Here is a 21,852-nt window from a genome sequence, read left to right as displayed (position 1 = left end):
TTTCATTTTTGAGTATAGCTGACACACAATGTTACATTAGTTTCAGGTATACAAGATAGCAATTCAAGATCTCCATCCACTATGCTATGCTTACCACAAGTGTAGCTACCATCTGTCACCATAACACCATTATAGTATTATTAACTGTATTCCCCATGCTGTGCCCCCCACTCTTGAGACCTACACATTCCATACCTGGAAGCCTATATCTCCCTATATCCATTCTGCCCATTTTCCCACCCTTCTTCCCTCCAGCAACCTAGGTGGTCAGCTTTTAAGGTGACAAATTCCATGATAAACTTTAATGGTAGAAAGTATTTGTGATTTGAAAAATATCATTCAGTTTTCCTTGTAACATCAGAACTTTGTTTTATTAATCTAATTTAGTTCTATTACTTCATCTAATGATTGACTCAAACTTGCTTTAAAATAATGCTAACTAAAAATTTACAAAGGTATATTGAAGTTCTACTATAAAAAAGTAAAACCTCTTTTTTTTTATAAAGATTTTATTATTTGTCAGAGAGACAGAGAGAGAGAGCACAAGCAGGGGAAGTGGCAGGCAGATGGAGAAACAGGCTCCCCACAGATCAGGGAACCTGGCACTGAACTTAATCTTGGGACCCTGAGATCATCAACTGAGCCAAAGGCAGATGTTTAACTGACTGAGCCACTAGGCATCCCAAGCAAAACCAACTCCTATATCTAATTTTCTTAAATTATATTTGACATCCTAGTCATGAATTGTTCTATCTCAAATACTAATTTTTGAAATACCTCCTTTGGTGGTATGGAGGATGAAATAAAAGATCATATAGCAGGTAATTTCTTTTATAGAAAAGAGAAGTATGAAAGATGAAAGAAGCCATTAATGATGGGGTTGATAAAATAGGGATATATAGGAAAATTATATACACTCATAAGATATGATACATGCTAATGTATAAGAAATGTTTCATAAAAGATAAATCAATTTTATCATTCTTATCTTTTGTACTAGAAGATAAAATACAGATACAGAAAAGCACACAAAACAAATGTATGACTCAATGTGATATTTTAAGGTAAACACCCTTGTAACCACCGCTTAAGTCAGTAAGTAGAATTCAGAGACCTCTCCAAGATGCGTTTACCAGTCTAATCCCTTCCCTCCCCTCCAAAAGTGATCATTATCCCAGTTACCACTTCCTTGTCCTCCTTTATAATGTTACATCCATGTGAGAATCTCTAGCTAACATAATTTAGTAATTTTGCTGTCTTTTAAGCCATCCATAGTCAGCTGAAGAATGCTGGTATTTGACCTGCAGAGTATTTGATGATTTAGATTTTGGAGTTAGTATACCAGTGTCTGCATATGTCTTTTTTGTGATGTCATCAGCAGTTATCTTTAAGGCACAGGTCCATTAATTCACTGGAGGCTGCAGAGTAAAGTCATATTCTTGGTCCTTTACTTCTATTTATTAATTAAGTACTTCAGAAAGAGATACTGTTTGGTTACCTTTGGAATATTTAAATTGGAAATCCATGATAAATGCTTGAGTTTATCCTTTTATTCGCATACTTGGTTCCCTATAATCCTTCAACATTAACCAGTTACTTTTTTTCCCCCAGTAGTTTAACAAAAGTTTATTTTTAATTCCCATAAAGTCTATCACAAGACTGTGGGACTCTCCAGAACAGCTGTTCTCCATTAAGGGGGCTCAGCATTCCGAACTGCTCTGCATTTCCGGTCCCTTTTTCTGTATGGGCTTCCATGACTGAGGCAGGAGAAGCACTAGGGTCTTGCACCAGCAAATAAATGCTTCAGCCCATAACCAATTACTTTTTAAATACATTATAAATAAAGATGGGCTATCATTGCCAATGAACACCTCTTCAGATCGGCTCTTGAATCATTATGACATGACTATAATAGACTTTGAAGGCTTTCTTCCTGTCTGATTTGGAGATATTTTACTCATTTTGTTCATTTCCAGCTCTAGGCCTGGAATCAGTCATTTCTCCATGAAACACCAATTTCTTTCAGTGCTAAATGGAAATTAAAGACTACAGTCTGGGACTCAGGAATGTTCATTGTAACTGGATTGCATTCCATAGCTATGCAGTCAGCAAAACACAGTAGAAATGAATACCACAGTAGCATGAATCCATATATATATTTCCAATTCAAATAAAGTTCTGCAGGATTTTTTTAAATTAACTATTCTATATTACATCTACATCTCCTTTCTTCCAAATAAAAAATACTCATTCAGTATGACAAGTGATAATATAGTTTGAATGACTCATAATTACTTATTTGCTTTATACAACATTAGATATCCAGGAATCTCTGAATAATATTAATGCTACCATCTCTAATATAATTAATGAGAATAGTTAAACTATGTTTTCTTATAAAAACCCTCCTCATTTATTTCACAATTTAAAAATCTGAGTATATAGCTGTTCAAACAATACTGACTCCCCTTTAGAAAATTTTTTTAAAGATTTAATTATGTATTGGTGGGGGGGTGCAGGCAGAGGTAGAGGAAGAGAATCTCCAGCAGACTCCCCGCTGAGCACAGAGCTCAACCCAGAGCTCAGTCTCATAACTCTAAGATCATTACCTGATCCAAAATCAAGAGTTGAAAGCTTAACCAACTGAACCACTGAGGTGCCCCCTCCCTCTATTTTAACCTTCATTTAGTCTTACCCAGATCTACAAATACCCATAGACTAAATGCTGGCCACAATTGTTGTGGTAATGTTATCAGTCATTTTAGTAGTCTGAAGTTCATTTTCTGGTAAATTCCTCAGAAAGGGCTTATAGGAACAGTATTTCCCGAGTTCTTAATGTGATAATAGTTTGGACTTTTATAGTTGAAATCAGTTTTGCTGGTTTTAAACCCTCATTTTTCCCCTTGCATATCTTAAATATATTAATTTCTTTGGAGTTAAAATTTTCTTACTGTCAAAAAGACTGATGATGAGCTAATTTTTTCTCCTTATATTGACTTAGAATTCAATTTCTTTTTGTGCCTAATGTCAAAAAAAATTTTTTTTCTTTGAAGCCAAATATTTCTTGGCATTGTTTATGTTGTGACTATACTCTCATGTATGTGGCAATGTTTCAATATGTAATTTTAATGCTTCTTTATGTAAGGAAGTTTTCCCAAATTGGAATTTTTTAGTGTTTTTCCCCCCAGCTCTTCCTCCATTCTTTGTGCTGCTATTAATGTTTGTTGAGCCTTCCTTCTTGGATTTTCCTTAGTTGTCTTCAAAATTTGTCACCTTCTCTCCCCCTTTTCTCTCTTTCTTAACCTTTTTCATTTACACCTGGATTTTTAAAATTTCCATTTCTTTATCTTGTATGTCTCCTTAGGTGTAAACTATTGTGTTCATTTTTGTGCTTTTCAAATTCATTTTTTATTTCTGAAAAGATGGTTTCTTTTTATATTTTCCTTGAGTTCTGTCAATATACTTGAGTTTTTCTTTCATCTTATTTTTAATGTGTTTTTTATATCAAGTAATTTTTAACATACTTTAGCTCATCTTGAACTAGCATGTAGCAGTTCATCAATATTATATATGTATAAATTTCTTGGCATGATTCCACTTAAAAAGTTTTGTATGGAATTTTACCTCAATAATTTTTATTTCCTAATTTGATATGAAATTTTTTTTCTGAACTTCTAGTAGGAGGTTTGGAAGAGTTCCTAAACTTCTCTCAGTTCCTTCTATTTTCATTTGACACCAAAACTATAGAAGCCTGTTTTCTAAGATTTCCTGGTTTTGTTTCCCTTTTCACTTTCTCTGAAGTTTTCTTTTTTTTCATCTCTATTGTAATTGTCTTACTCAATTTTGATTTCTCTCCAGGCAGTTTCTCCTTAGCTTAGGAGAGCTAACTAGTCACTTTGAGATTTCCCAGGGGCCAAAATGCTCTGGCCTTTTTAAATTATTTTTCCCATAGACCCCTCAACTCATCGCATACTGGTTTTGGCAGAAACACACTCAGTTTCAGCTACTGTTTTCACATGAAAATACCATTGTCTGGGTGTGTTACACATTTTGAGGTTCTCATTTTCTTACTTCTGTCAGACATCATTTTGCTTTCCTCTGCTTCATCACTCACTGAAGCTGTTAAAATATGGGTCTTCTGGTCATTGGTGGTTGCTCCTCAACCAACTGTATTTTGAAGTTTATAGGGATACCTTGCCACCTTGCTTTGCTATAAATATTGCTTATGAGTTATGGATACACTCTTCAGTTATTTTGTATGTCTTACTATCTAGTTGCTCCATGTTTATGAGAATCAAAAATTGTATTATCACAGCCATACTCTTATAATCTCCCTCTTCCCTTCCTTCCCCTCACCTATTTTTTTTTTCTTTTGACAAGACAGCACAGTGTTTAATAAAGAGATTCTACAACCAGATTACATGGGTTCAAATCCCAACTCTACCACTACACTAAACTTAGTACACTGTCTCCTGAACTCAAATTGTGATAACATGATGTTTCATAAAGGATTGTTATGGGATTGAATGAGTTAATATTTTAAAGCATTTATAATTATGCCTGTACATGATAATTGCAATGTATTTGTTTGTTAAGTAAGCTTTAGCCTTAATATACAGTATATTAGTCATTTAAAAATTCAATTAATGTAACATTCAAAACAGAAAAATACCATCACTGGCATTCCTTTATTATCTTATTAAAAACTACAATTCATATCATAACACCCCATTTGTTAGCCTATTAAAGACTAGGAGAGTTATTCTAGGATATGTCGGGATGGTTCTTTGACACTGACCATTTATTGAGAAAATAATATTATTAATAACAAAACAATAGCAATATCAGAGGCATTGTCATAATTAATATGGTAATTATTACCCATTACCCATTAATATGATGATGATTATTAATGATTACATTAGTATTCAAAGATTAAATAATTATGAAGAACCAGGAACAAACATAAGGATTTATAAAAGCTCATGGAAGACTATCATTTGGAAAAGAAAATGTAAAATATTTTTAAAAAGAGTACTAGGTTTATAAGCATGTGAATTTAGAGGAAAGCAAGCAAGCCAGTTACTTTAACAAGAAACATAAATGCCTTGTTAGAGAAAAGCATGGTGAATCAATCAGAGTTAGTGTATTGGCTAATATGTTGTCTTTTGATTGGTTTCTCCATTACTGGAATATCAGAGTTAATTTTGTGTGTGTTTCAACTTACCACACGTTATTGGTTTGTCTTCTCATCCACAGCAGAGTTGAAAATGAGCACAGCTTCCCCACAGAGCAAGTGCTATGAGCAGTGTAGCAGATCATCTGCTTCAAGGTCTTCTTCCTACTACCAGGTGTGTTGCTCGACATGAGGCCAAGAGTGTGAACTATTTGCACTGAGAAAAAACAGCAGTGAAATCGAAAATATTAGCATGTGGTATGAATATAAGTAAATTCTCACTGTGGTTGCATCCGGTTCTCTTCTGCATGATTTGCCTTCTTCGAGCTCAGAAGAAAGGTGTCATTTTCTTTTTCTCTCTCCTTTAAATCCCTCTTGCTCATTGTACTTTCCAAATTCCAAATTTACAATTATGGCCAAGGTAAACCTGCTTAACTTATGTGACATGTCCCATGGCATGAATATTTAAAGAATAATTAGCATATGTGGTGAAAATTGGAAATTGAAACTCTACAAAAATTTTAATTTAAAATATTTGTTTTGAATTTGCTAGGAAGTTCTGAGGAATATGATACTCCAGCATCAGACTATAGCTACAAATTCTAACTTTACATTTCATAATCACCACTATCAGTATATTATGTGATTGTGTGCTTTTGACAAGTAATTTTGATGAAATTGTGGCATGAGCCTTGCCAATGTGCAGCTTACGCATTTGAGTAAATAATAAAAAACTGAATTGATTATTTGCCAGATTTCAAAGTATTTTTGCCACATCAATATTGTGAAATATCCCTTAGTTTTTAGATATGTTGAACTTTATATTTCAACATTTATAGTTAATTTTGGTCATATTTTGGATATGACTTAATTGAATAAAATGCAATGGCCTCAGGCATTTCTTATTGTCACTAAAAAACCAGTCTAATTATAAATTTTATGTCCCTCATATTAGTGTCTGTGACCACTTCTCAGTTTCTGGTTAGAAATTAAGTAAGAACATTTTGATACTAATATTGTGACAAGTGATTTTTTGGACTGTTCTAATTCTAGAAAATATAGCATACATATTATTTTCAAAATGTCCATTATGTGAATCAGAAAGAAGCTTTTTATTTCCCATTATTCTTTTCAATTGAATGTAATTATTAAGTTACATTTCTGGCCTTTTCTTCTTATAATGAATTATCAAAAGGCTAACTGTCTTATCACTTTTAAAGCATGCTCTAGCAAGAAATATATAATATGACAGAAAATTATTTGCTTATAGAATACCTGTGTGAGTGCGTATATCTTTTTTTATTTTTAAAGATTTTATTTATTTATTTGATAGAGAGAGAGAGAGAGATCAAAAGTAGGCAGAGAGGCAAGCAGAGAAAGGAGGAAGCAGGCTCACTGCTGAGCAGAGAGCCCGATATGGGTCTCGATCCCAGGACCCTGAGATCATGACCTGAGCTGAAGGCAGAGCCTTAACCCACTGAGCCACACGTGCCCAGAGTGAGTATATCTTGATACACTCTCATATACAATGTACACATTCATACACAATTTCAAAGGAAAAAATTGTATATTTTATAGAAAGTTATAATTTATATAATCAAATAATAAAAGTAGATTTAAGCTATTAGATATGCAATTAAAATTCTTTTGTGCAGCAAAGTAACTTTATAGTTTGGTATAAAGCTAAGATATGATTTATAGCAAGTTGGTAGATAGGGAGTTGTTTCAACATAATTTATTAGAGAGTTTTGAAATGGTGAGACAACAGTGCTATACTACTTCTAGACAAAATTATAATGAAGGTTAAAACTTTTTGTAGTTTTCTGTAGTCAAGAGTTATTAATATCTACTTACTACTGTCCCTATCCCTTTTGGTTTATGTTTTAAAAGTTATTATTTTCCTTTGCTAATTTCTTTTTTCTGGACAATTGACCCAGGCCTCACTTCATTTGGAACTACCCTTCCTGTTTCAGGGCAGGGATATAATCTTCTCAGACAATGATCCAATAAATGAGAATTTAATACCAACTCACCCTCTTTAAGTTGACTTATCTGGACACAAGATGACCACTTACACAACATTCAAAGCTTATTACCAGATTCGGTTTTTTTCCCCCACTGAAATTACACTGAAATGTACTACAATACCTGGGGACAGTGTAAGTCAACATTCCTGGCAACTTACTATGTGCTGAGCACAGTGCTATTAGCTTTACATACTTGATTTCTCAAGACTCTTTCAAATGCAAATTTATCTTGGCCAAAAATGAAAGGAAGTTATTGGCCTTCTAAGCCCCAGGGTCCATGTATGGATTCAGACACAGCTGGATTCAGGGGCTCCAAAATGATATTGGTACCACATTTTAATTTTTATTCTATCTTTGTTATAGTTTCATTCTATAGGAAGTCTCCTTTTACAAGGCTAGGAAAATGGGTTTTTGCAGTCACAGATTCAAAGCCTCCCAGTAGCTACACATAATAAATATAATCATACATAATATAAATATAAATGTATAACATAACTTATGATATATCTTAATTCTTTTGGTATTCATAACAACCCTATGAGGTAGATACTTTTTACTATTTTTTTAATCTCAATTTTAGATATGAGGAAACTATAACACAGAAAAGTTTAAATAGCATTCACAAAATCATACAACTCCATCATGGCAGATCCAGATTCCTAACCCGAAGGAGTCTCATATTATAGTCAATGTTCTTTATCACTCCATTCACTCTATTCCATTCTATTAGATCTGTGTCTAAAATAGATGCACAGAAGTCCATGATTACTCGGCATTATTTATGTCCCTACTCTAAGTGATCTTTTTGTGTCCTTGAGATGGAGCAATAATTCACCAGGAAAGACAGATATTGGATACACAAAAACAAGAGGTGTTGTGGTGATATTGTCCAGTGACTTCTGGGTCACATATTTATACTTTGGGTTGGGGATGGATTGGAGAGCTTGCTGTTGGGCTGATACTCCCACCATCTAGCTAATCAGTAAAGGATAATTTTATAAAAACTCAAAATAGGTTTTTTTTACACAAAAGATACCTTGAATTCTATGTGACAAAAATAGTATTCATTACTTCCAGCTGCCTCATACCAACATACCATAAACCATAAACCAACATACTTGTAGTTTTTAAACTTGTCCATAAATTCTTTGACACTCCTTCAAAAGATTCTCTTCACCTGGTGTGTGTACTTTGTGACTCACATGCAATGACTAGAATGTGCTAAAAGTGAAGTTATACATGACTTTTGGAGGAAGTCATAATGGACATTACAGGTCCTTTGTCTCTCTCAGCTCACTCGTTCTGAGGAAAACCAGCTGCCATGTTGTGAGAACACTCAAGCGATCTCACACAGAGATCCATGTGGCAAGGTACTGAGGCCTTCTGCCAGCTTTAATGTGACTTGATAGTTCTCATTAAAAAGATTAAAACAAGAAAAACTTTGTTTTATATTTACCAACATGTTTATCATTTTTTAAATTAAGCTTTTTTATTTCAACTCCACTGTAGTTAACATATAGCGTTATATTATTTCAAGTGTACAATATAGTGATTTAATAATTCTATGCATTATTATCAGTGTTCATCATAATAAGTACACTCTTAATCCCCTCCACCTATTTCACCCATCCCCCCGATATGTTTTATTTTAAATGAGTATTCTCAGTTAATGTTATTTTCAACAAGAACAATTTTTACCTGAAGTGTACTTCAGAATACATGGTTCTAAAAGATATATATATCTTTTATATCTATCTACCTATCATATATATTTTAGATATATGTGATAAATATATATATTTTATACACACACACACATATAACATTCAATTTAAAAAAATAGAATATACTTTTTCTTCAAGTACACACAGAGGAATCCTCTAGTTAAATCACATAACAAAAGACATAACAAATATTACAAATTTAAGAAGACTGGTGTCAGGTCTCATTTCATTAGCAGAATAGAGTACACCTAATTAAAACTCATCACATTCAGACCAGGGACGAACTACCACCCATAGCAGGTGAGGAGAGCCACTGCAGATGATTGGCCTGAAGGACGGAACAGCCAGAAAACAATAGCAGAGCACATGCAGCACACACTAGAGATACTTCCTGAAGTGCCTAGGCCCTGGGCACTACATGACCTCTTCTTCTTCTTCTTCTTCTTTTTTTTTAATTTTATTTCTTTTCAGTGTTCCAGAATTCATTGTTTATGCACCACACCCAGTGCTCCATGCAATACATGCCCTCCATAATACCCACCACCAGGCTCACCCATCCACCCACCCCTCTCGCCTCCAAAACCCTCAGTTTGTTTCCCAGAGTCCATAGTCTCTCATGGTTCGTTCCCCCCTCCAATTTCCCCCAAATCACTTCTCCTCTCCATCTCTGAGGGTCCTCCGTGTTATTTGTTATGCTCCACAAATAAGTGAAACCGTATGATACTTGATTATTTCTGCTTAACTTACTTCACTCAGCATAATCTCCTCCAGTCCTGTCTAGTTGATACAAAGGTTGGGTATTCTACCTTTCTGATGGAGGCATAATACTGCATTGTATATATGGACCATATATACTTTATCCATTCATCTGTTGAAGGACATCTTGGTTCTTTCCACAGTTTGGCAGCTATGGCCATTGCTACTATGGACATTGGGGTCCAGATGGCCCTTCTTTTCCCTACATCTGTATCTTTGTGGTAAATACCCAGTAGTGAAATTTCAGGGTCATAGGGTAGCTCTATTTTTAATTTTTTTAGGAATCTCCACACTGTTTTTTAAAGTGGCTGCACCAAATTGTATTCCCACCAACAGTGTAAGAGGGTTCTCTTTCTCCATATCCTCTCCAACACATATTGTTTACCGTCTTGTTAATTTTGGCCATTCTAACTGGTGTAAGGTGGTATCTCAATGTGGTTTTGATCTGAATCTCCCTGATGGCTAATGATGATGAACATTTTTTCATTAGTCTGTTAGCCATTTGTATGTTTTCTTTGGAGAAGTGTCTTTTCATGTTTTCTGCCCATTTTTTGATGTGATTATCTGTTTTTTGGTGTGTTGTGTTTGAGGAATTCTTTATAGATCTTGGATATCAGCCCTTTGTCTGTAGTGTCATTTGTGAATATCTTCTCCCATTCTGTGGGTTGCTTCTTTGTTTTATTGACTATTTCCTTTGCTGTGCAGAAGCTTTTGATCTTGATGAGTTCCCAAACATTCATTTTTGCTTTTGTTCCCTTTGTGTTTGGAGGCATATCTTAAAAGAAGTTGCTGTGGCCAATGTCAAAGAGGTTACTGCCTATGTTCTCCTCTAGGATTTTGATAAATTCCTGCCTCACATTGAGGACTTTATCTTTTGACTTTATCTTTGTATATGATGTAAGAGAATCGTTGAGTTTCATTCTTCTACACATAGCTATCCAATTTTCCCAGCAGGATTTATTGAAGAGACTGTGTTTTTCCATTATATATTTTTTCCTGCTTTGTCAAAGATTATTTAAGCCTAGAGTTGAGGGTCCATATCTGGTCTCTCCTCTCTACTCTGTTCCCCTGGTCTATATGTCTGTTTTTGTGCTAGTACATGCTATCTTGGTGATCACAGCTTTGTAGTTAAGCTTGAAATCAGGCAATGTGATGTCTTGTTTTTCTTTTTCATCATTTCTGTAGCAATTCAGGGTCTCTTCTGGTTCCATATAATTTTTAGGATTATTTGTTCCAGCTCTTTGAAAAATGCCAGGAAATTTTGATCGGGATGGCATTGAAAGTACAGATTAAGATAAGCAGTCTAGGCAAAATGGATGCATTCCTGGAAACTGATAAACTTCCAAAACTGAATCAGGAAGAAATTGACAACCTGAATAGACAAATATCTAGTAACGAGATTGAAGCAGTGATCAAAAACCTCCCAAAAAACAGGACCTGATGTATTTCCTGGAAAATTCTACCAAACATTCAAAGAAGAAATAATACCTATTCTCCTGAACAGGAGGAAAACTTCCAGACTGTTTTTATTTTTTTATTTTTTTTTAAGATTTTATTTATTTACTTGACAGACAGACAGAGATCACAAGTAGGCAGAGAGGCAGACAGAGAGAGAGGAGGAAGCAGGCTCCCTGCAGAGCAGAGAGCCCGATGTGGGGCTCGATCCCAGGACCCTGGGATCACGACCTGAGCCGAAGGCAGAGGCCTTAACCCACTGAGCCACGTAGGCGCCCCCAGACTGTTTTTATGAAGCCAGCATAACCTGATCCCCAAACCAGGCAAAGACCTCACCTAAAAGGAGAATTTCAGACCAGTTTGAGACCAATATCCCTGATGAATATGGATGCCAAGATTCTCAAGATGATCCTAGCTAATAGAATCCAATAGCACATTAAAAAGATTGTCCACCATGACCTGGTGGGATTTATTCCTGGGATGCAAGGGTGGTTCAACATTCACAAATCAATCAAAGTGATAGAACAAATCAATAAAAGAAGAGAAGAACCACAAGATCCTTCCAGGTGATGCAGAAAAAGCATTTGACAATACACAGCATATCTTCCTGATTAAAACTCTTCAAATATAGGGTTAGAGGGAACATTCCTCAACTTCATAAAATCTATGAAAAACCCACAGCAAATATTATTCTCAATGGGGAAAAGCTGAGAGCATTCCCTTTGAGATCAGGAACACAACAAGGATGTCCACTCTTGCCACTCTTATTCAACATAGTACTAGAAGTCCTAGCAACAGCAATCAGACAACAAAAATAAATAAAATGTATTCAAATTGGCAATAAAGATGTCAAGCTCTCTCTCTTTGCAGATGACAAGATACTTTATATGGAAAACCCAAAAGACTTCACCCCCAAACTACTAGAACTCATACAGGAATTCAGTAATGTGGCAGGATACAAAATCAATGCACAGAAATCGGTTACTTTCTTATACACTAACAATAAAAATATAGAAAGGGAAATTAGAGAATTGATTCCATTTACTATAGCACCAAGAACCATAAGGTATCTGGGAATAAACCTAACCAAAGTGATAAAGGATCTATACTCAAGGAACTATAGGACACCTATGAAAGAAATTGAAGAAGACACAAAAAGGTGGAAGAGCATTCTGTGCTCATGGATTAGAAGAATGGACATTGTTAAAATGTCTGTACTCTCTAAAGCAATCTGTACTTTCAATGCCATCCTGACCTCTACAAAGCTGTTACTTTCAGGAGCAGGAGAAATAACTGGATTTTCTTACACACAGAAGGCAGAGAAAGACAAAATGCCAAGATGGAGGATTTTATCCCAAATGAAAGAATAAGATAAGTCCATGGCAAGAGATCTAAGTGAAACAAATACAAGTAACATGGCTGATGGAGAGTTTAATGCAGCAGTCATAATGATACTCACTGGTCTTCAGAAAAAAAATAGAAGACACCAATGAGACTCTCATAACATATATAAAACAGTTAAAAAAGAATCAGAGATGAGGAATTCAATAAATGAGGTTAGGAACAGGCTTGATGCAATGAACAGCAGGCTGGAAAATGCAGAGAAATGAATTAGTGACTAGAAGACAAAATATTGGAAAATAACAAAGCTGAACAAAAGAGAAAAGGAATTATGCAACACAAGAATAGACTTAAGGAACTCAGTGACTTCCTCAAACAAAATAACATTCACAATATGAGAGTCCCAGAAAAAGAAGAGAGAAAAAAGGGGGCAGTAAATTTATTTCAAGAAATAATAGCTGAAAACTACCCTAATCTGGGAAGGGAAACAGACATTCAGATCCAGGAGCATAGAGAACTCCCATCAAAATCAATAAAACCAGGCCAACACCAAGACATAATTAAATTTGCAAAATACTGTAATAAAGAAAAAAAATCTTGAAGGCAGAAAGACATAAGAAGTCATTAACTTACTAGGGAAAAACCAGAAGGGTAGCTGGAGATTTCTCAACAGCAACTTAGCAAGCCAAAAGAGTAGCATGGTATAGTCAAAAGGCGGAATGGGAAAAATCTGCAACCAAGAATATTCTGTCCAGCAAGGCTGTCATTCAGAATAGAAGGAGAGATAAAAAGTTTCTCAAAAAAAAACTAAAGGAATGGAGTCACAATGGAAAGATCAGAGAAGCTCACCAGAAATGACAAAACAAGTATTAAATGGCAATAAATATGTATCTATCAATAATTACTTTGAATGTAAATGGGCTAAAAACTCCATTCAAATGATAGAGTGTGTCAGGATGGACAAAAAAATAAGACCCATCTATCTGCTGCCTACCAGATACTTATTTTAGACCTAAATATACCTGTAGATTGAAAGCAAGGGGGTGGAGAAACATTTATCAGGCAAATGGATGTCAAAAAGAAAGTCAGAGCAACAATATTATATTGGACAGCCTAGATTTTTTTGTTCTTGTATTATTTTTATCCTGCTTTGGAATCAAGATAGTAAAGGCCTCATTGAATGATTTTGAATATGTCCCCTCTATTTCCCTATTTGTAAGATTTTTGATAATGATTGTCATTAATTATATTTTTTAAACATTTGGTAGAATTCACCAATGAAACCATGTGGTCTTGGGCTTTTCTGTGCTGGAAGACTTCTGTTTCCTAATTCAACTCTTCATTCTTATTGGTTTAAGATTTCCTACTTCTTGGATTCAAGAGTCATAAATCGATCTTGGTAACTTGTATATCTTTAGGAATTATCTGTTTTCATTTTCCCCCCCCTAAACTATCTGACTTGTTAGTATATAATTATTTACAGTAATCTGTTATCACACTATGTCTTTCTGTAATTATCTGTTGCATTGTTTTCTCTTCCCTTTCTCATTTTGTTTTTTAAGCCTTTTCTCTCTTTTCCCCCCTTAGTTAATGTAGTTAAATGCTTGCCAATATTGTTTAATTTGTTTGGAAAAACTGAAAATTATTTTCAATGTTATGTTACTATTTATTCTGGTCTCTATTTTATTTATTTCTGATTTTTCTTTGTTATTTCCTTCCTTTGCTAAATTTCAGTTACATTTCTTCTTTTCCTGCTTCCTCATGATGTAATGTTGTTTATTTGAACTTTTTTCCTTAATGCAAACATTTATAAGATAAATTTAACTCTAAATCTGTTTTTGCTTTATCCCTTAGGTTTTGGATTATTGTATTTTCTTTTTATTTTGTTTTGAGACATACTTTAATTTGCCATTTGATTTCTTATTTGGCCCATTGCAATAGCAATAGCATGTTGTTAAATGTAGATATTTACATTGTAGGTTTTCTAGCTTTATTATTCATCTTCAGTTTTGTACCATTGTAGTTGGAAAATATACATGTTTATCATTTCTTGTGCTCCTCATTCTTATGTGTAGATCCAGATTTTCATCTGGTATCATTTACCTTCTAGTCAAGGAACTTCCTTTGATATTTCTTGTATTTTAGCTCTGATAGGGATAAAAATTTCTAAAATTTTTAATTTGAAAAATTCTTTTATTTTCCTTACTTAAAGATATTTCAATAGATAAAAGTTCTAGGTTGGTAGGACTTTTCCTTTAATTGCTTTAAAGATGTCTCTCCATTGCCTTCAGGCTTGTATTGTTTCTGACAATAAGGCTGTCATATTTATATTTGTTCTTTTGCATTAATGTGTCCATTTTTATTTGTTTTTAGCAACTTGATTATAACATGCATAGACATTTTTATTGTTATTTTGTTTGGTATTTGTTGAGCTTATTAGGTCTTTGGGTTTATATTTTTCATAAAATTTGAAAATTTTTCAACTATAAAAGCTTAATGTATTTTTGTCCTTCTCATTCCTCTCTTCTGAGATTCTGGTAAAATTAGTCCAGTAGTTAGTAGATCAGTAGTTATTTTCCAAATGCTTTCTTCATTAAATGTGTATGTATGTGTGTGTGTATATATACACATATATATATATTTGCTTTTATTTCAGTGCTTAAATTTGTATATTTCTGATTATTATATCTTAAATTCAGATATATTTTCTTCTGAGCTGTTAATCTGCTGCTAATCCCATCTCATTTATTATGCATTTCTATCTCTAGATGTACTTTTTTTATATCATTTATTGCTTCATCATTATCATGTTTTCCCTGATTTCTTGATCATAAGGATAGTATTTACCTTAGATACTTTACATCCTTATCTTCAAACTTAATTACTTATATATTTCTGACTTTGTTTCCATTGATTACTTTTTTTCCCTGATCATGGATCATATATTTTTTTTCATGCCTAGTAATTTTTACTGATGGACATTGTGAATGTTATTCTATTGCTTGCAGTATTTTGTTGGTATTGACAGAAGAATATATAACACACACATTTGAAATATATATATTTCTAAATATTTACATTCTAAATATTCCATTCTGTTCTAATTATTTAGAAATAATATTTGTAAATTGAAAAAAGTCCAGAATTAGATTAGACCCATACTACATATTCAGTCATTGATTTATAACAAAGACAATAAGACTATTTAATGAGAACAATTATCTTTGACAAATAATGCTGGGACAATAGGATATCCTTATGGAAATAGTGAAGATCAATCTTATTTCACACTGCCATATAGTAATTAACTTAAAGTAGATCACATATTTAAATGTAAAAGGTAAAACTATAAAACTTCTAGAAACGAAAAATGAGAGAACACCTGTGAGACCTTGGGATAAGCAGATTTCTTAGCTAGAATACAAAACACAAGCCATAAAAGTAAAATAAAAAACTGGATTTTATCCAAATTAAAATGGTTTTTCTTTGAAAGATGTTAAAAAAATAAAAGGGAAACTATAGACTGGAGAAAGATTTTCACAACACTTACATTAGTTAGAGAAATTTTATCCATAGTATATGAAGAATGTTTACAACTCAATAGTAAGAAAATAATAAACACAATTAAAGATGAACAAAGGATTTGAGAAGACACCTCAAGAAGATTTATGAATGGCTAATGTGCTCAAATCATTAATCATCATGGAAATTTAAAATAAACCACAATTAGATACATACCCATTAGATGGTAAAAATTAAAGAGATTGATAATACCCAGAGATGGTAAAGATGTAGAAACCTGAAACTCTCATACACTGTTAATTAGGTTATAAATTATATAACTATTTTGAAAAAGCATTTGGCAGTTTCTAGTGAAATTAAACATATACCTACCATATACCATAAACATATATCTACCTCAGAAGATTGCTTATTCAAATTCATTTTGCTCCAAAGCATTTATTGAAAAAATATGTTTACATAAAAATTTATATACCAATATTTATAGCAGTTTTATTTATAATATCCCAAACTGGGAACAACCCAAATACTTACCAGCTGGTGGTAAATCCTTATAACAAAATACTACTTGGCTATAAAATGGAACCAGCTGCTGATATATACAACAACAAGAATAGATCTTAAAATCACATCAAGTGAAAGATACCAGGTGAAGAGAGTTTATATAGCCTAAACCTTACATAAAATTCTAGAAAATGGAAATTGATTTACAAAGTAGATTAGTAGTTGTCTGAGGACATGTGGCATGAGAAATGGACAGCAAAGAGGAACAAAGAAACTTTGGGGGATAAATTTATGTATCTTGAATTTTGTTGTACTTAAAAAAGTGTATCTCTCAGGGGCATCTGGGTGGCACATTTGGTTAAGAGTCCTATTCTTGGTTTCAACTTGGATCATGATTTTAGGTTCGTGAAACGGGGCCCTGCCTGGGGGATCTGCTTGACATTTTCTCTCCCTCTCCCTCTGCCCCTTCCAGTCATGCTCTCTCCGTATTTCTCTCGCTCTCAAAATAAACAAATAAATCCTTAAAAAAGTGTTTTTGTTACATTTATAAAAACAATATTTAAATGTGTGTAGCTTATTGTATATACATTATACTTCAGTACATTTGCTTAAAAGTGATACACATGTGTAAGAAACCAACAAAGTTATAAGCAGGAGAAAATTGGGAAGAATAATGGTGAGAAAAAAAAGAATAAAAAGCAGGATTAGCCATCAAAACCAAAACAAAACAAACAAGGCAATAGTTTGGAAATGGAAAACATTTTGCTCAATACATCATAAAGATTTGTAAAATTTATGCAGGGATCTTCCATTGTCAATAATTTATAGTCATCTTTTTCCTTCTACATTAGCTTAAATATTAATTTCCCTTTCTTGCCAAAATAATAAAACAATTTGAAAAATTTCTTACTTACCATTCAAGGCACCAACATGGTAATGGGTTATTAGAGTTATTTTATAATATATGGCTCTACTCCCTTGGCCTAGTGTAATCATTCTCAAGTTCATATTGAAAATAATAAATTTGTACCATAGATAAGACCATGAATCCAGCAGAGAACACAGTGTATCCAGTTTATAAATTTGTACACACAGAAGACAGTATTATAGTTGTAAAATATGTATAGTGGATCCACCTTTTCTCAGATCATGACATATTTACAAATTGTAATTTCCTCTAGAGATGTACTGTGACTAAATTACTGTCTGCTTTTGCTCCAGTGCCTAGAGGGGGAAAAAATGCATCTAATTCACCTTGGTTTAGATTGTACTAGTGAAATATGTAAACCTAGTTCTTTTCCTGTGAATTTTATTCTCTGTGAATATCCAAGCAAACACAGGGAACTGATTTTCACCAGTACAGAATGAATAATCTGCAAACTTAAAAATGATACTAAATAAAAAAACCCTGAATATTTTAGGAATATCTTTGCAGTGAGGTTACATTATCCATATACTAACAAAGAAGACTTGACAAAAAGTCCTGTAAATTGGTGGGTATTGAAATTACTACAACAGGAAATCGTGAATATGTAATTACAGCTATGAGTATCTTTTTATTTACTGAGGCCTACAGTAGTTTTGATATTTAGCCACTAAATTAGTTGCACATTAGACACAGACCCAATACATAGGAAATGTAACTCTATGGGAAAAGAACATATTTGGTTTGGGAGAGAACTTCCATATGATTGATTCCCTACATTGCAGTGATACACAGAATTATATGAAGGAACCCAGGAGATTGCTTCAAATTCCTACTCTCCCAATCCCTGCATTGCTGGAATGTCTTCTATAAGATGACAAATACATTAATTCATCATCTGAATGAACACTTCTGATGTTGGAGAGCTAATGCAGTTAACATTTATTGAGTGCTTCTCATGTGCCAGGCAATAATAGATTTTTATAGTCATTAACATGATAGAGCTCTTACAACAAAGTAGTTCACAACATCCTAACTCATTTATTCCTTCAGATACCCTGTAGGATATGTGGTATTATTAACACCACTTTGCAAATGATGAGACAGCTGAAAATTGGGATGGCAGGAATTTAAATTGAGGTGATCTGAGTTCTGTTTTTATCCACTATATTTTCTCATACTATGCTATGTGCGTTCACATATATCATTTAATTCACACATTAATATCAGACTCAGTAGATATTACGGTGTCTAATGTATAGAATACAAGACTTAGAAGGAGAATATCTATATTTGAGATATGAATTTCCCACTTGCTGTGTGATCTTGTACAAGTCACTTAATCCCTCTTAGCTTGGTTTCCTTATCTGCAATATGGGAACAACTGTGGCTTTGCCTCTCTCTCAGGAAAGTTGTAGAAGTTTAAGGAAACAGCAGGTGTTAAAACACATTGAACCTTAAGAGCTATACTAACTTAATATTGCTTTTTATTTTTATTTTTGTTAAAGATTGTATTTATTTATTTGACAGAGAAAGACACAGTGAGAGAGGGAATGCAAGCAGGGGGGGTGAGAGAGGGAGAAGCAGGCTTCCTGACAAGCAGGGATCCACAGGGCTTTGGTTCTGACCTGAGCCTGCAGCCGCTTCAAGACTGAGCCACCCAGATGCCCCTAATAGAGCTTTTTGATTAATTGTTTGTTTACAGCACAGTCCCTGCAAATCACTCTAATTGTTCAAATGTCTTTCTGAACAGAAAATTCCCCCGCAGGGACCATGATGAATTCTTATTTCTTTTCAAGGATTAAGAGCTCTAGAGCCATCAAAGTTTTATACTAAAGACTTCATCTTATTTATACTCTCTGATTTGAAAAGCTGTCCAGTGTTAAGCCTAATACTGCAGATATAGCATGATTAGTACAGAGTATTATTAATTTGTTCACTTATTTATTTTGTATTATATTATATACATCTATCAGTTGTTCTGGGTGACATGTTTCTGGTAATAAAGCCTAAATTCTTAAAAGTTTTGGCGGTCTTGCCTCAGAGATAATGGATATTGAACTTGTTGCCAATTGAAAAATGAAGTTTTATTTCATATGAACTGCTTATTCAAAAGCTAAGCATTTTTATCCTCACAGATAATGGTTTGGGTGGTAGGAAAGTGTAACTGTGGGAAGGATCTGTGCATATTCTCAATTTTGTTGTGGATACAGATTTCTTTTCTCTTTCTTTCTTTCTTTCTTTCTTTCTTTCTTTCTTTCCCCTTGTAAGCCCAAGTTTGGTCTCAGCAATTTAAATTATAGAAATCTAAATAACTCCAAATACTCTTTGCATAAACAATAAGTAGAATGACTACTTATCTAGTCTTCTCCCTAATAGAGGCAGTGGTACTTATGTACAGGATCTTCTACTGCCTTCCAACCAGTGAACCATAAAAAGCAATAAAACATCCTAATTTTATAGGCTGTCCTTTGTGTATTCTTCCATGTATAATGCCTGACCTAGAGTCAAGGGAGGAAGAAAGGAGGTGCATTCTATTTCTTACAAGGACAGTGATAAAATTCTATTTTTAAACGGCTTGTCTACAAAGACTGTATTTAGTGATAAACCATTTCACTTTCTTTTCCCTCCTTCTGCAATAATAAACTGGTTTCTTTAATATTTTATGCTTTGCAGTCCTAGTTGGAAAATGTTCATTACGTTATCATATAACTGTGTTGAGAAAAAACATCTCTAGATCTTACATTTAATTTTTTGGTAGTTTATAATAATCACTATTTAATGTACAGAATTGCCTGAATTCTCTGTGAGGTCTTAATAATTAACAATAACATCTGGCTTATTTCATGCCATTCAAAACATGGCTCATATGACATGAAGGGGGTATCTGAAGTGGGGGCTAAGTGTGAGATTTGAATGCAAAAGATGAGGAAAAGTCTCAGCTGAACTATTAATGCTTATTCTCCTGAGAAAAGTAGTGATTCACACAAAGTTACACTATTATAAAAACACAATGAAAATAGTGCACACAAGTAGATAAGAACACTTTAAAAGTCATGTATCATTCATCTGTTGATGGACATCTAGGTTCTTTCCATAGTTTGGCTATTGTAAACCTGGTGATTCACAGACCTGTACCCCTGGGATAAAAATATATGTTTATAAAAAATTAAAAATTAAAAAAAAAAGTCATGTATCAGTTCCAAATAGCTATTAGCTCTGATATCAATTAGATGATAGTATTCACCTTACATTAACTGGAAGGATAAGAAATAGAACTGCTGGTGAAAAAACATATAGTATCAAAATAGCAGAAATTAACTTAAAATATGACAATATATTTAATAGTATAATTAAAAAGTCTAAGCTTTAAAAACAAACAAACAATGATGTGCCAGTAAAGACGAAAAAACAACTCAGTTTTGTGTATGTGGCAAACAATAAGTGCTCCATACCCCAGTCCCTGGGATCTGCAAATATGTTATTTCACATGGCAAAAGTGCTTTGCAGGTGTGCTTAGGTTAAACATTTTGCAGTGGGGTGGTTATTCTGGATTATCTGAATGGGCCTGATGTAACCACAAAGGTCCTTCTAAGAGAAAGGGGGAAGCAGGAAAGTGAGGGTGTGAAAACAGGCTGGAGTGATGAAATTGCTGTCTTTCAAGAAGGAAGGTGCTAAGTAAGAGAGAAAGAATCTGGAATAGATGGGAACAGATTCTCTGATAGAGTTTCCAGCAGGAACCAGCCCGCTAACACTTTGACGGGAGCGCTATTAAAACTCATTTTGGACATTTGAACTCCAGAACTGTAAGAAAACAAATTTGTGTTTTGTTAACTCACTAAGTTTCTAATAATTTGTTATAGCATCAATAGGAAACATACAACACAACATATGAGTTTTATTTTAACTGTATACTATAAATTCATTGAAAACTAGAACAATATCAGTATTCATTCTTCCTAAGTCATAAATATGATAACTTTAAATATTGAAAACAAATGCTTTTATATTTGGGCATGAGCTATGAGTTTTGGATTTCTTGGAACATTAAGAATGTTCTATAAGGTGACGGGGTGTGGGCCTATTCTTATTGATTTTGAGGAGAACACAGGCAACAACCTCTTCGACCTCTGCCGCAGCAACATCTTCCTAGGAACAACGCCAAAGGCAAGGGAAGCAAGGGAAAAAATGAACTATTGGGATTTAAGCAAGATCAAAAGCTTTTGCACAGCAAAGGAAACAGTTAACAAAATCAAAAGACAACTGACAGAATGGGAGAAGATATTTGCAAACGACATATCAGATAAAGGACTAGTGTCCAGAATCTATAAAGAACTTAGCAAACTTAACACCCAAAGAACAAATAATCCAATCGAGAAATGGGCAGAGGACATGAACAGACATTTCTGCAAAGAAGACATC

At 33.7% G+C, this 21,852-nt stretch overlaps 1 long non-coding RNA gene across 1 annotated transcript in view; it reads left to right on the top strand.

Moving 5' to 3' along the window:
* The window catches only part of LOC132014352 (uncharacterized), a 320,626-nt gene that overhangs the window by 169,511 nt on the left and 129,263 nt on the right, over window positions 1-21,852 (top strand). The window contains exon 2 of the long non-coding RNA XR_009403304.1: window positions 5,260-5,351. This is a non-coding gene — a long non-coding RNA (uncharacterized LOC132014352). The remainder of the gene's footprint in view (window positions 1-5,259; window positions 5,352-21,852) is intronic.

The sequence above is a fragment of the Mustela nigripes genome, chromosome 1 (assembly GCF_022355385.1).
Source record: "Mustela nigripes isolate SB6536 chromosome 1, MUSNIG.SB6536, whole genome shotgun sequence".
Lineage (NCBI taxonomy): Eukaryota > Metazoa > Chordata > Mammalia > Carnivora > Mustelidae > Mustela > Mustela nigripes.
Note: the sequence above shows the minus strand (reverse complement) of the source record. Positions and strands in the feature narration are given on the sequence as shown.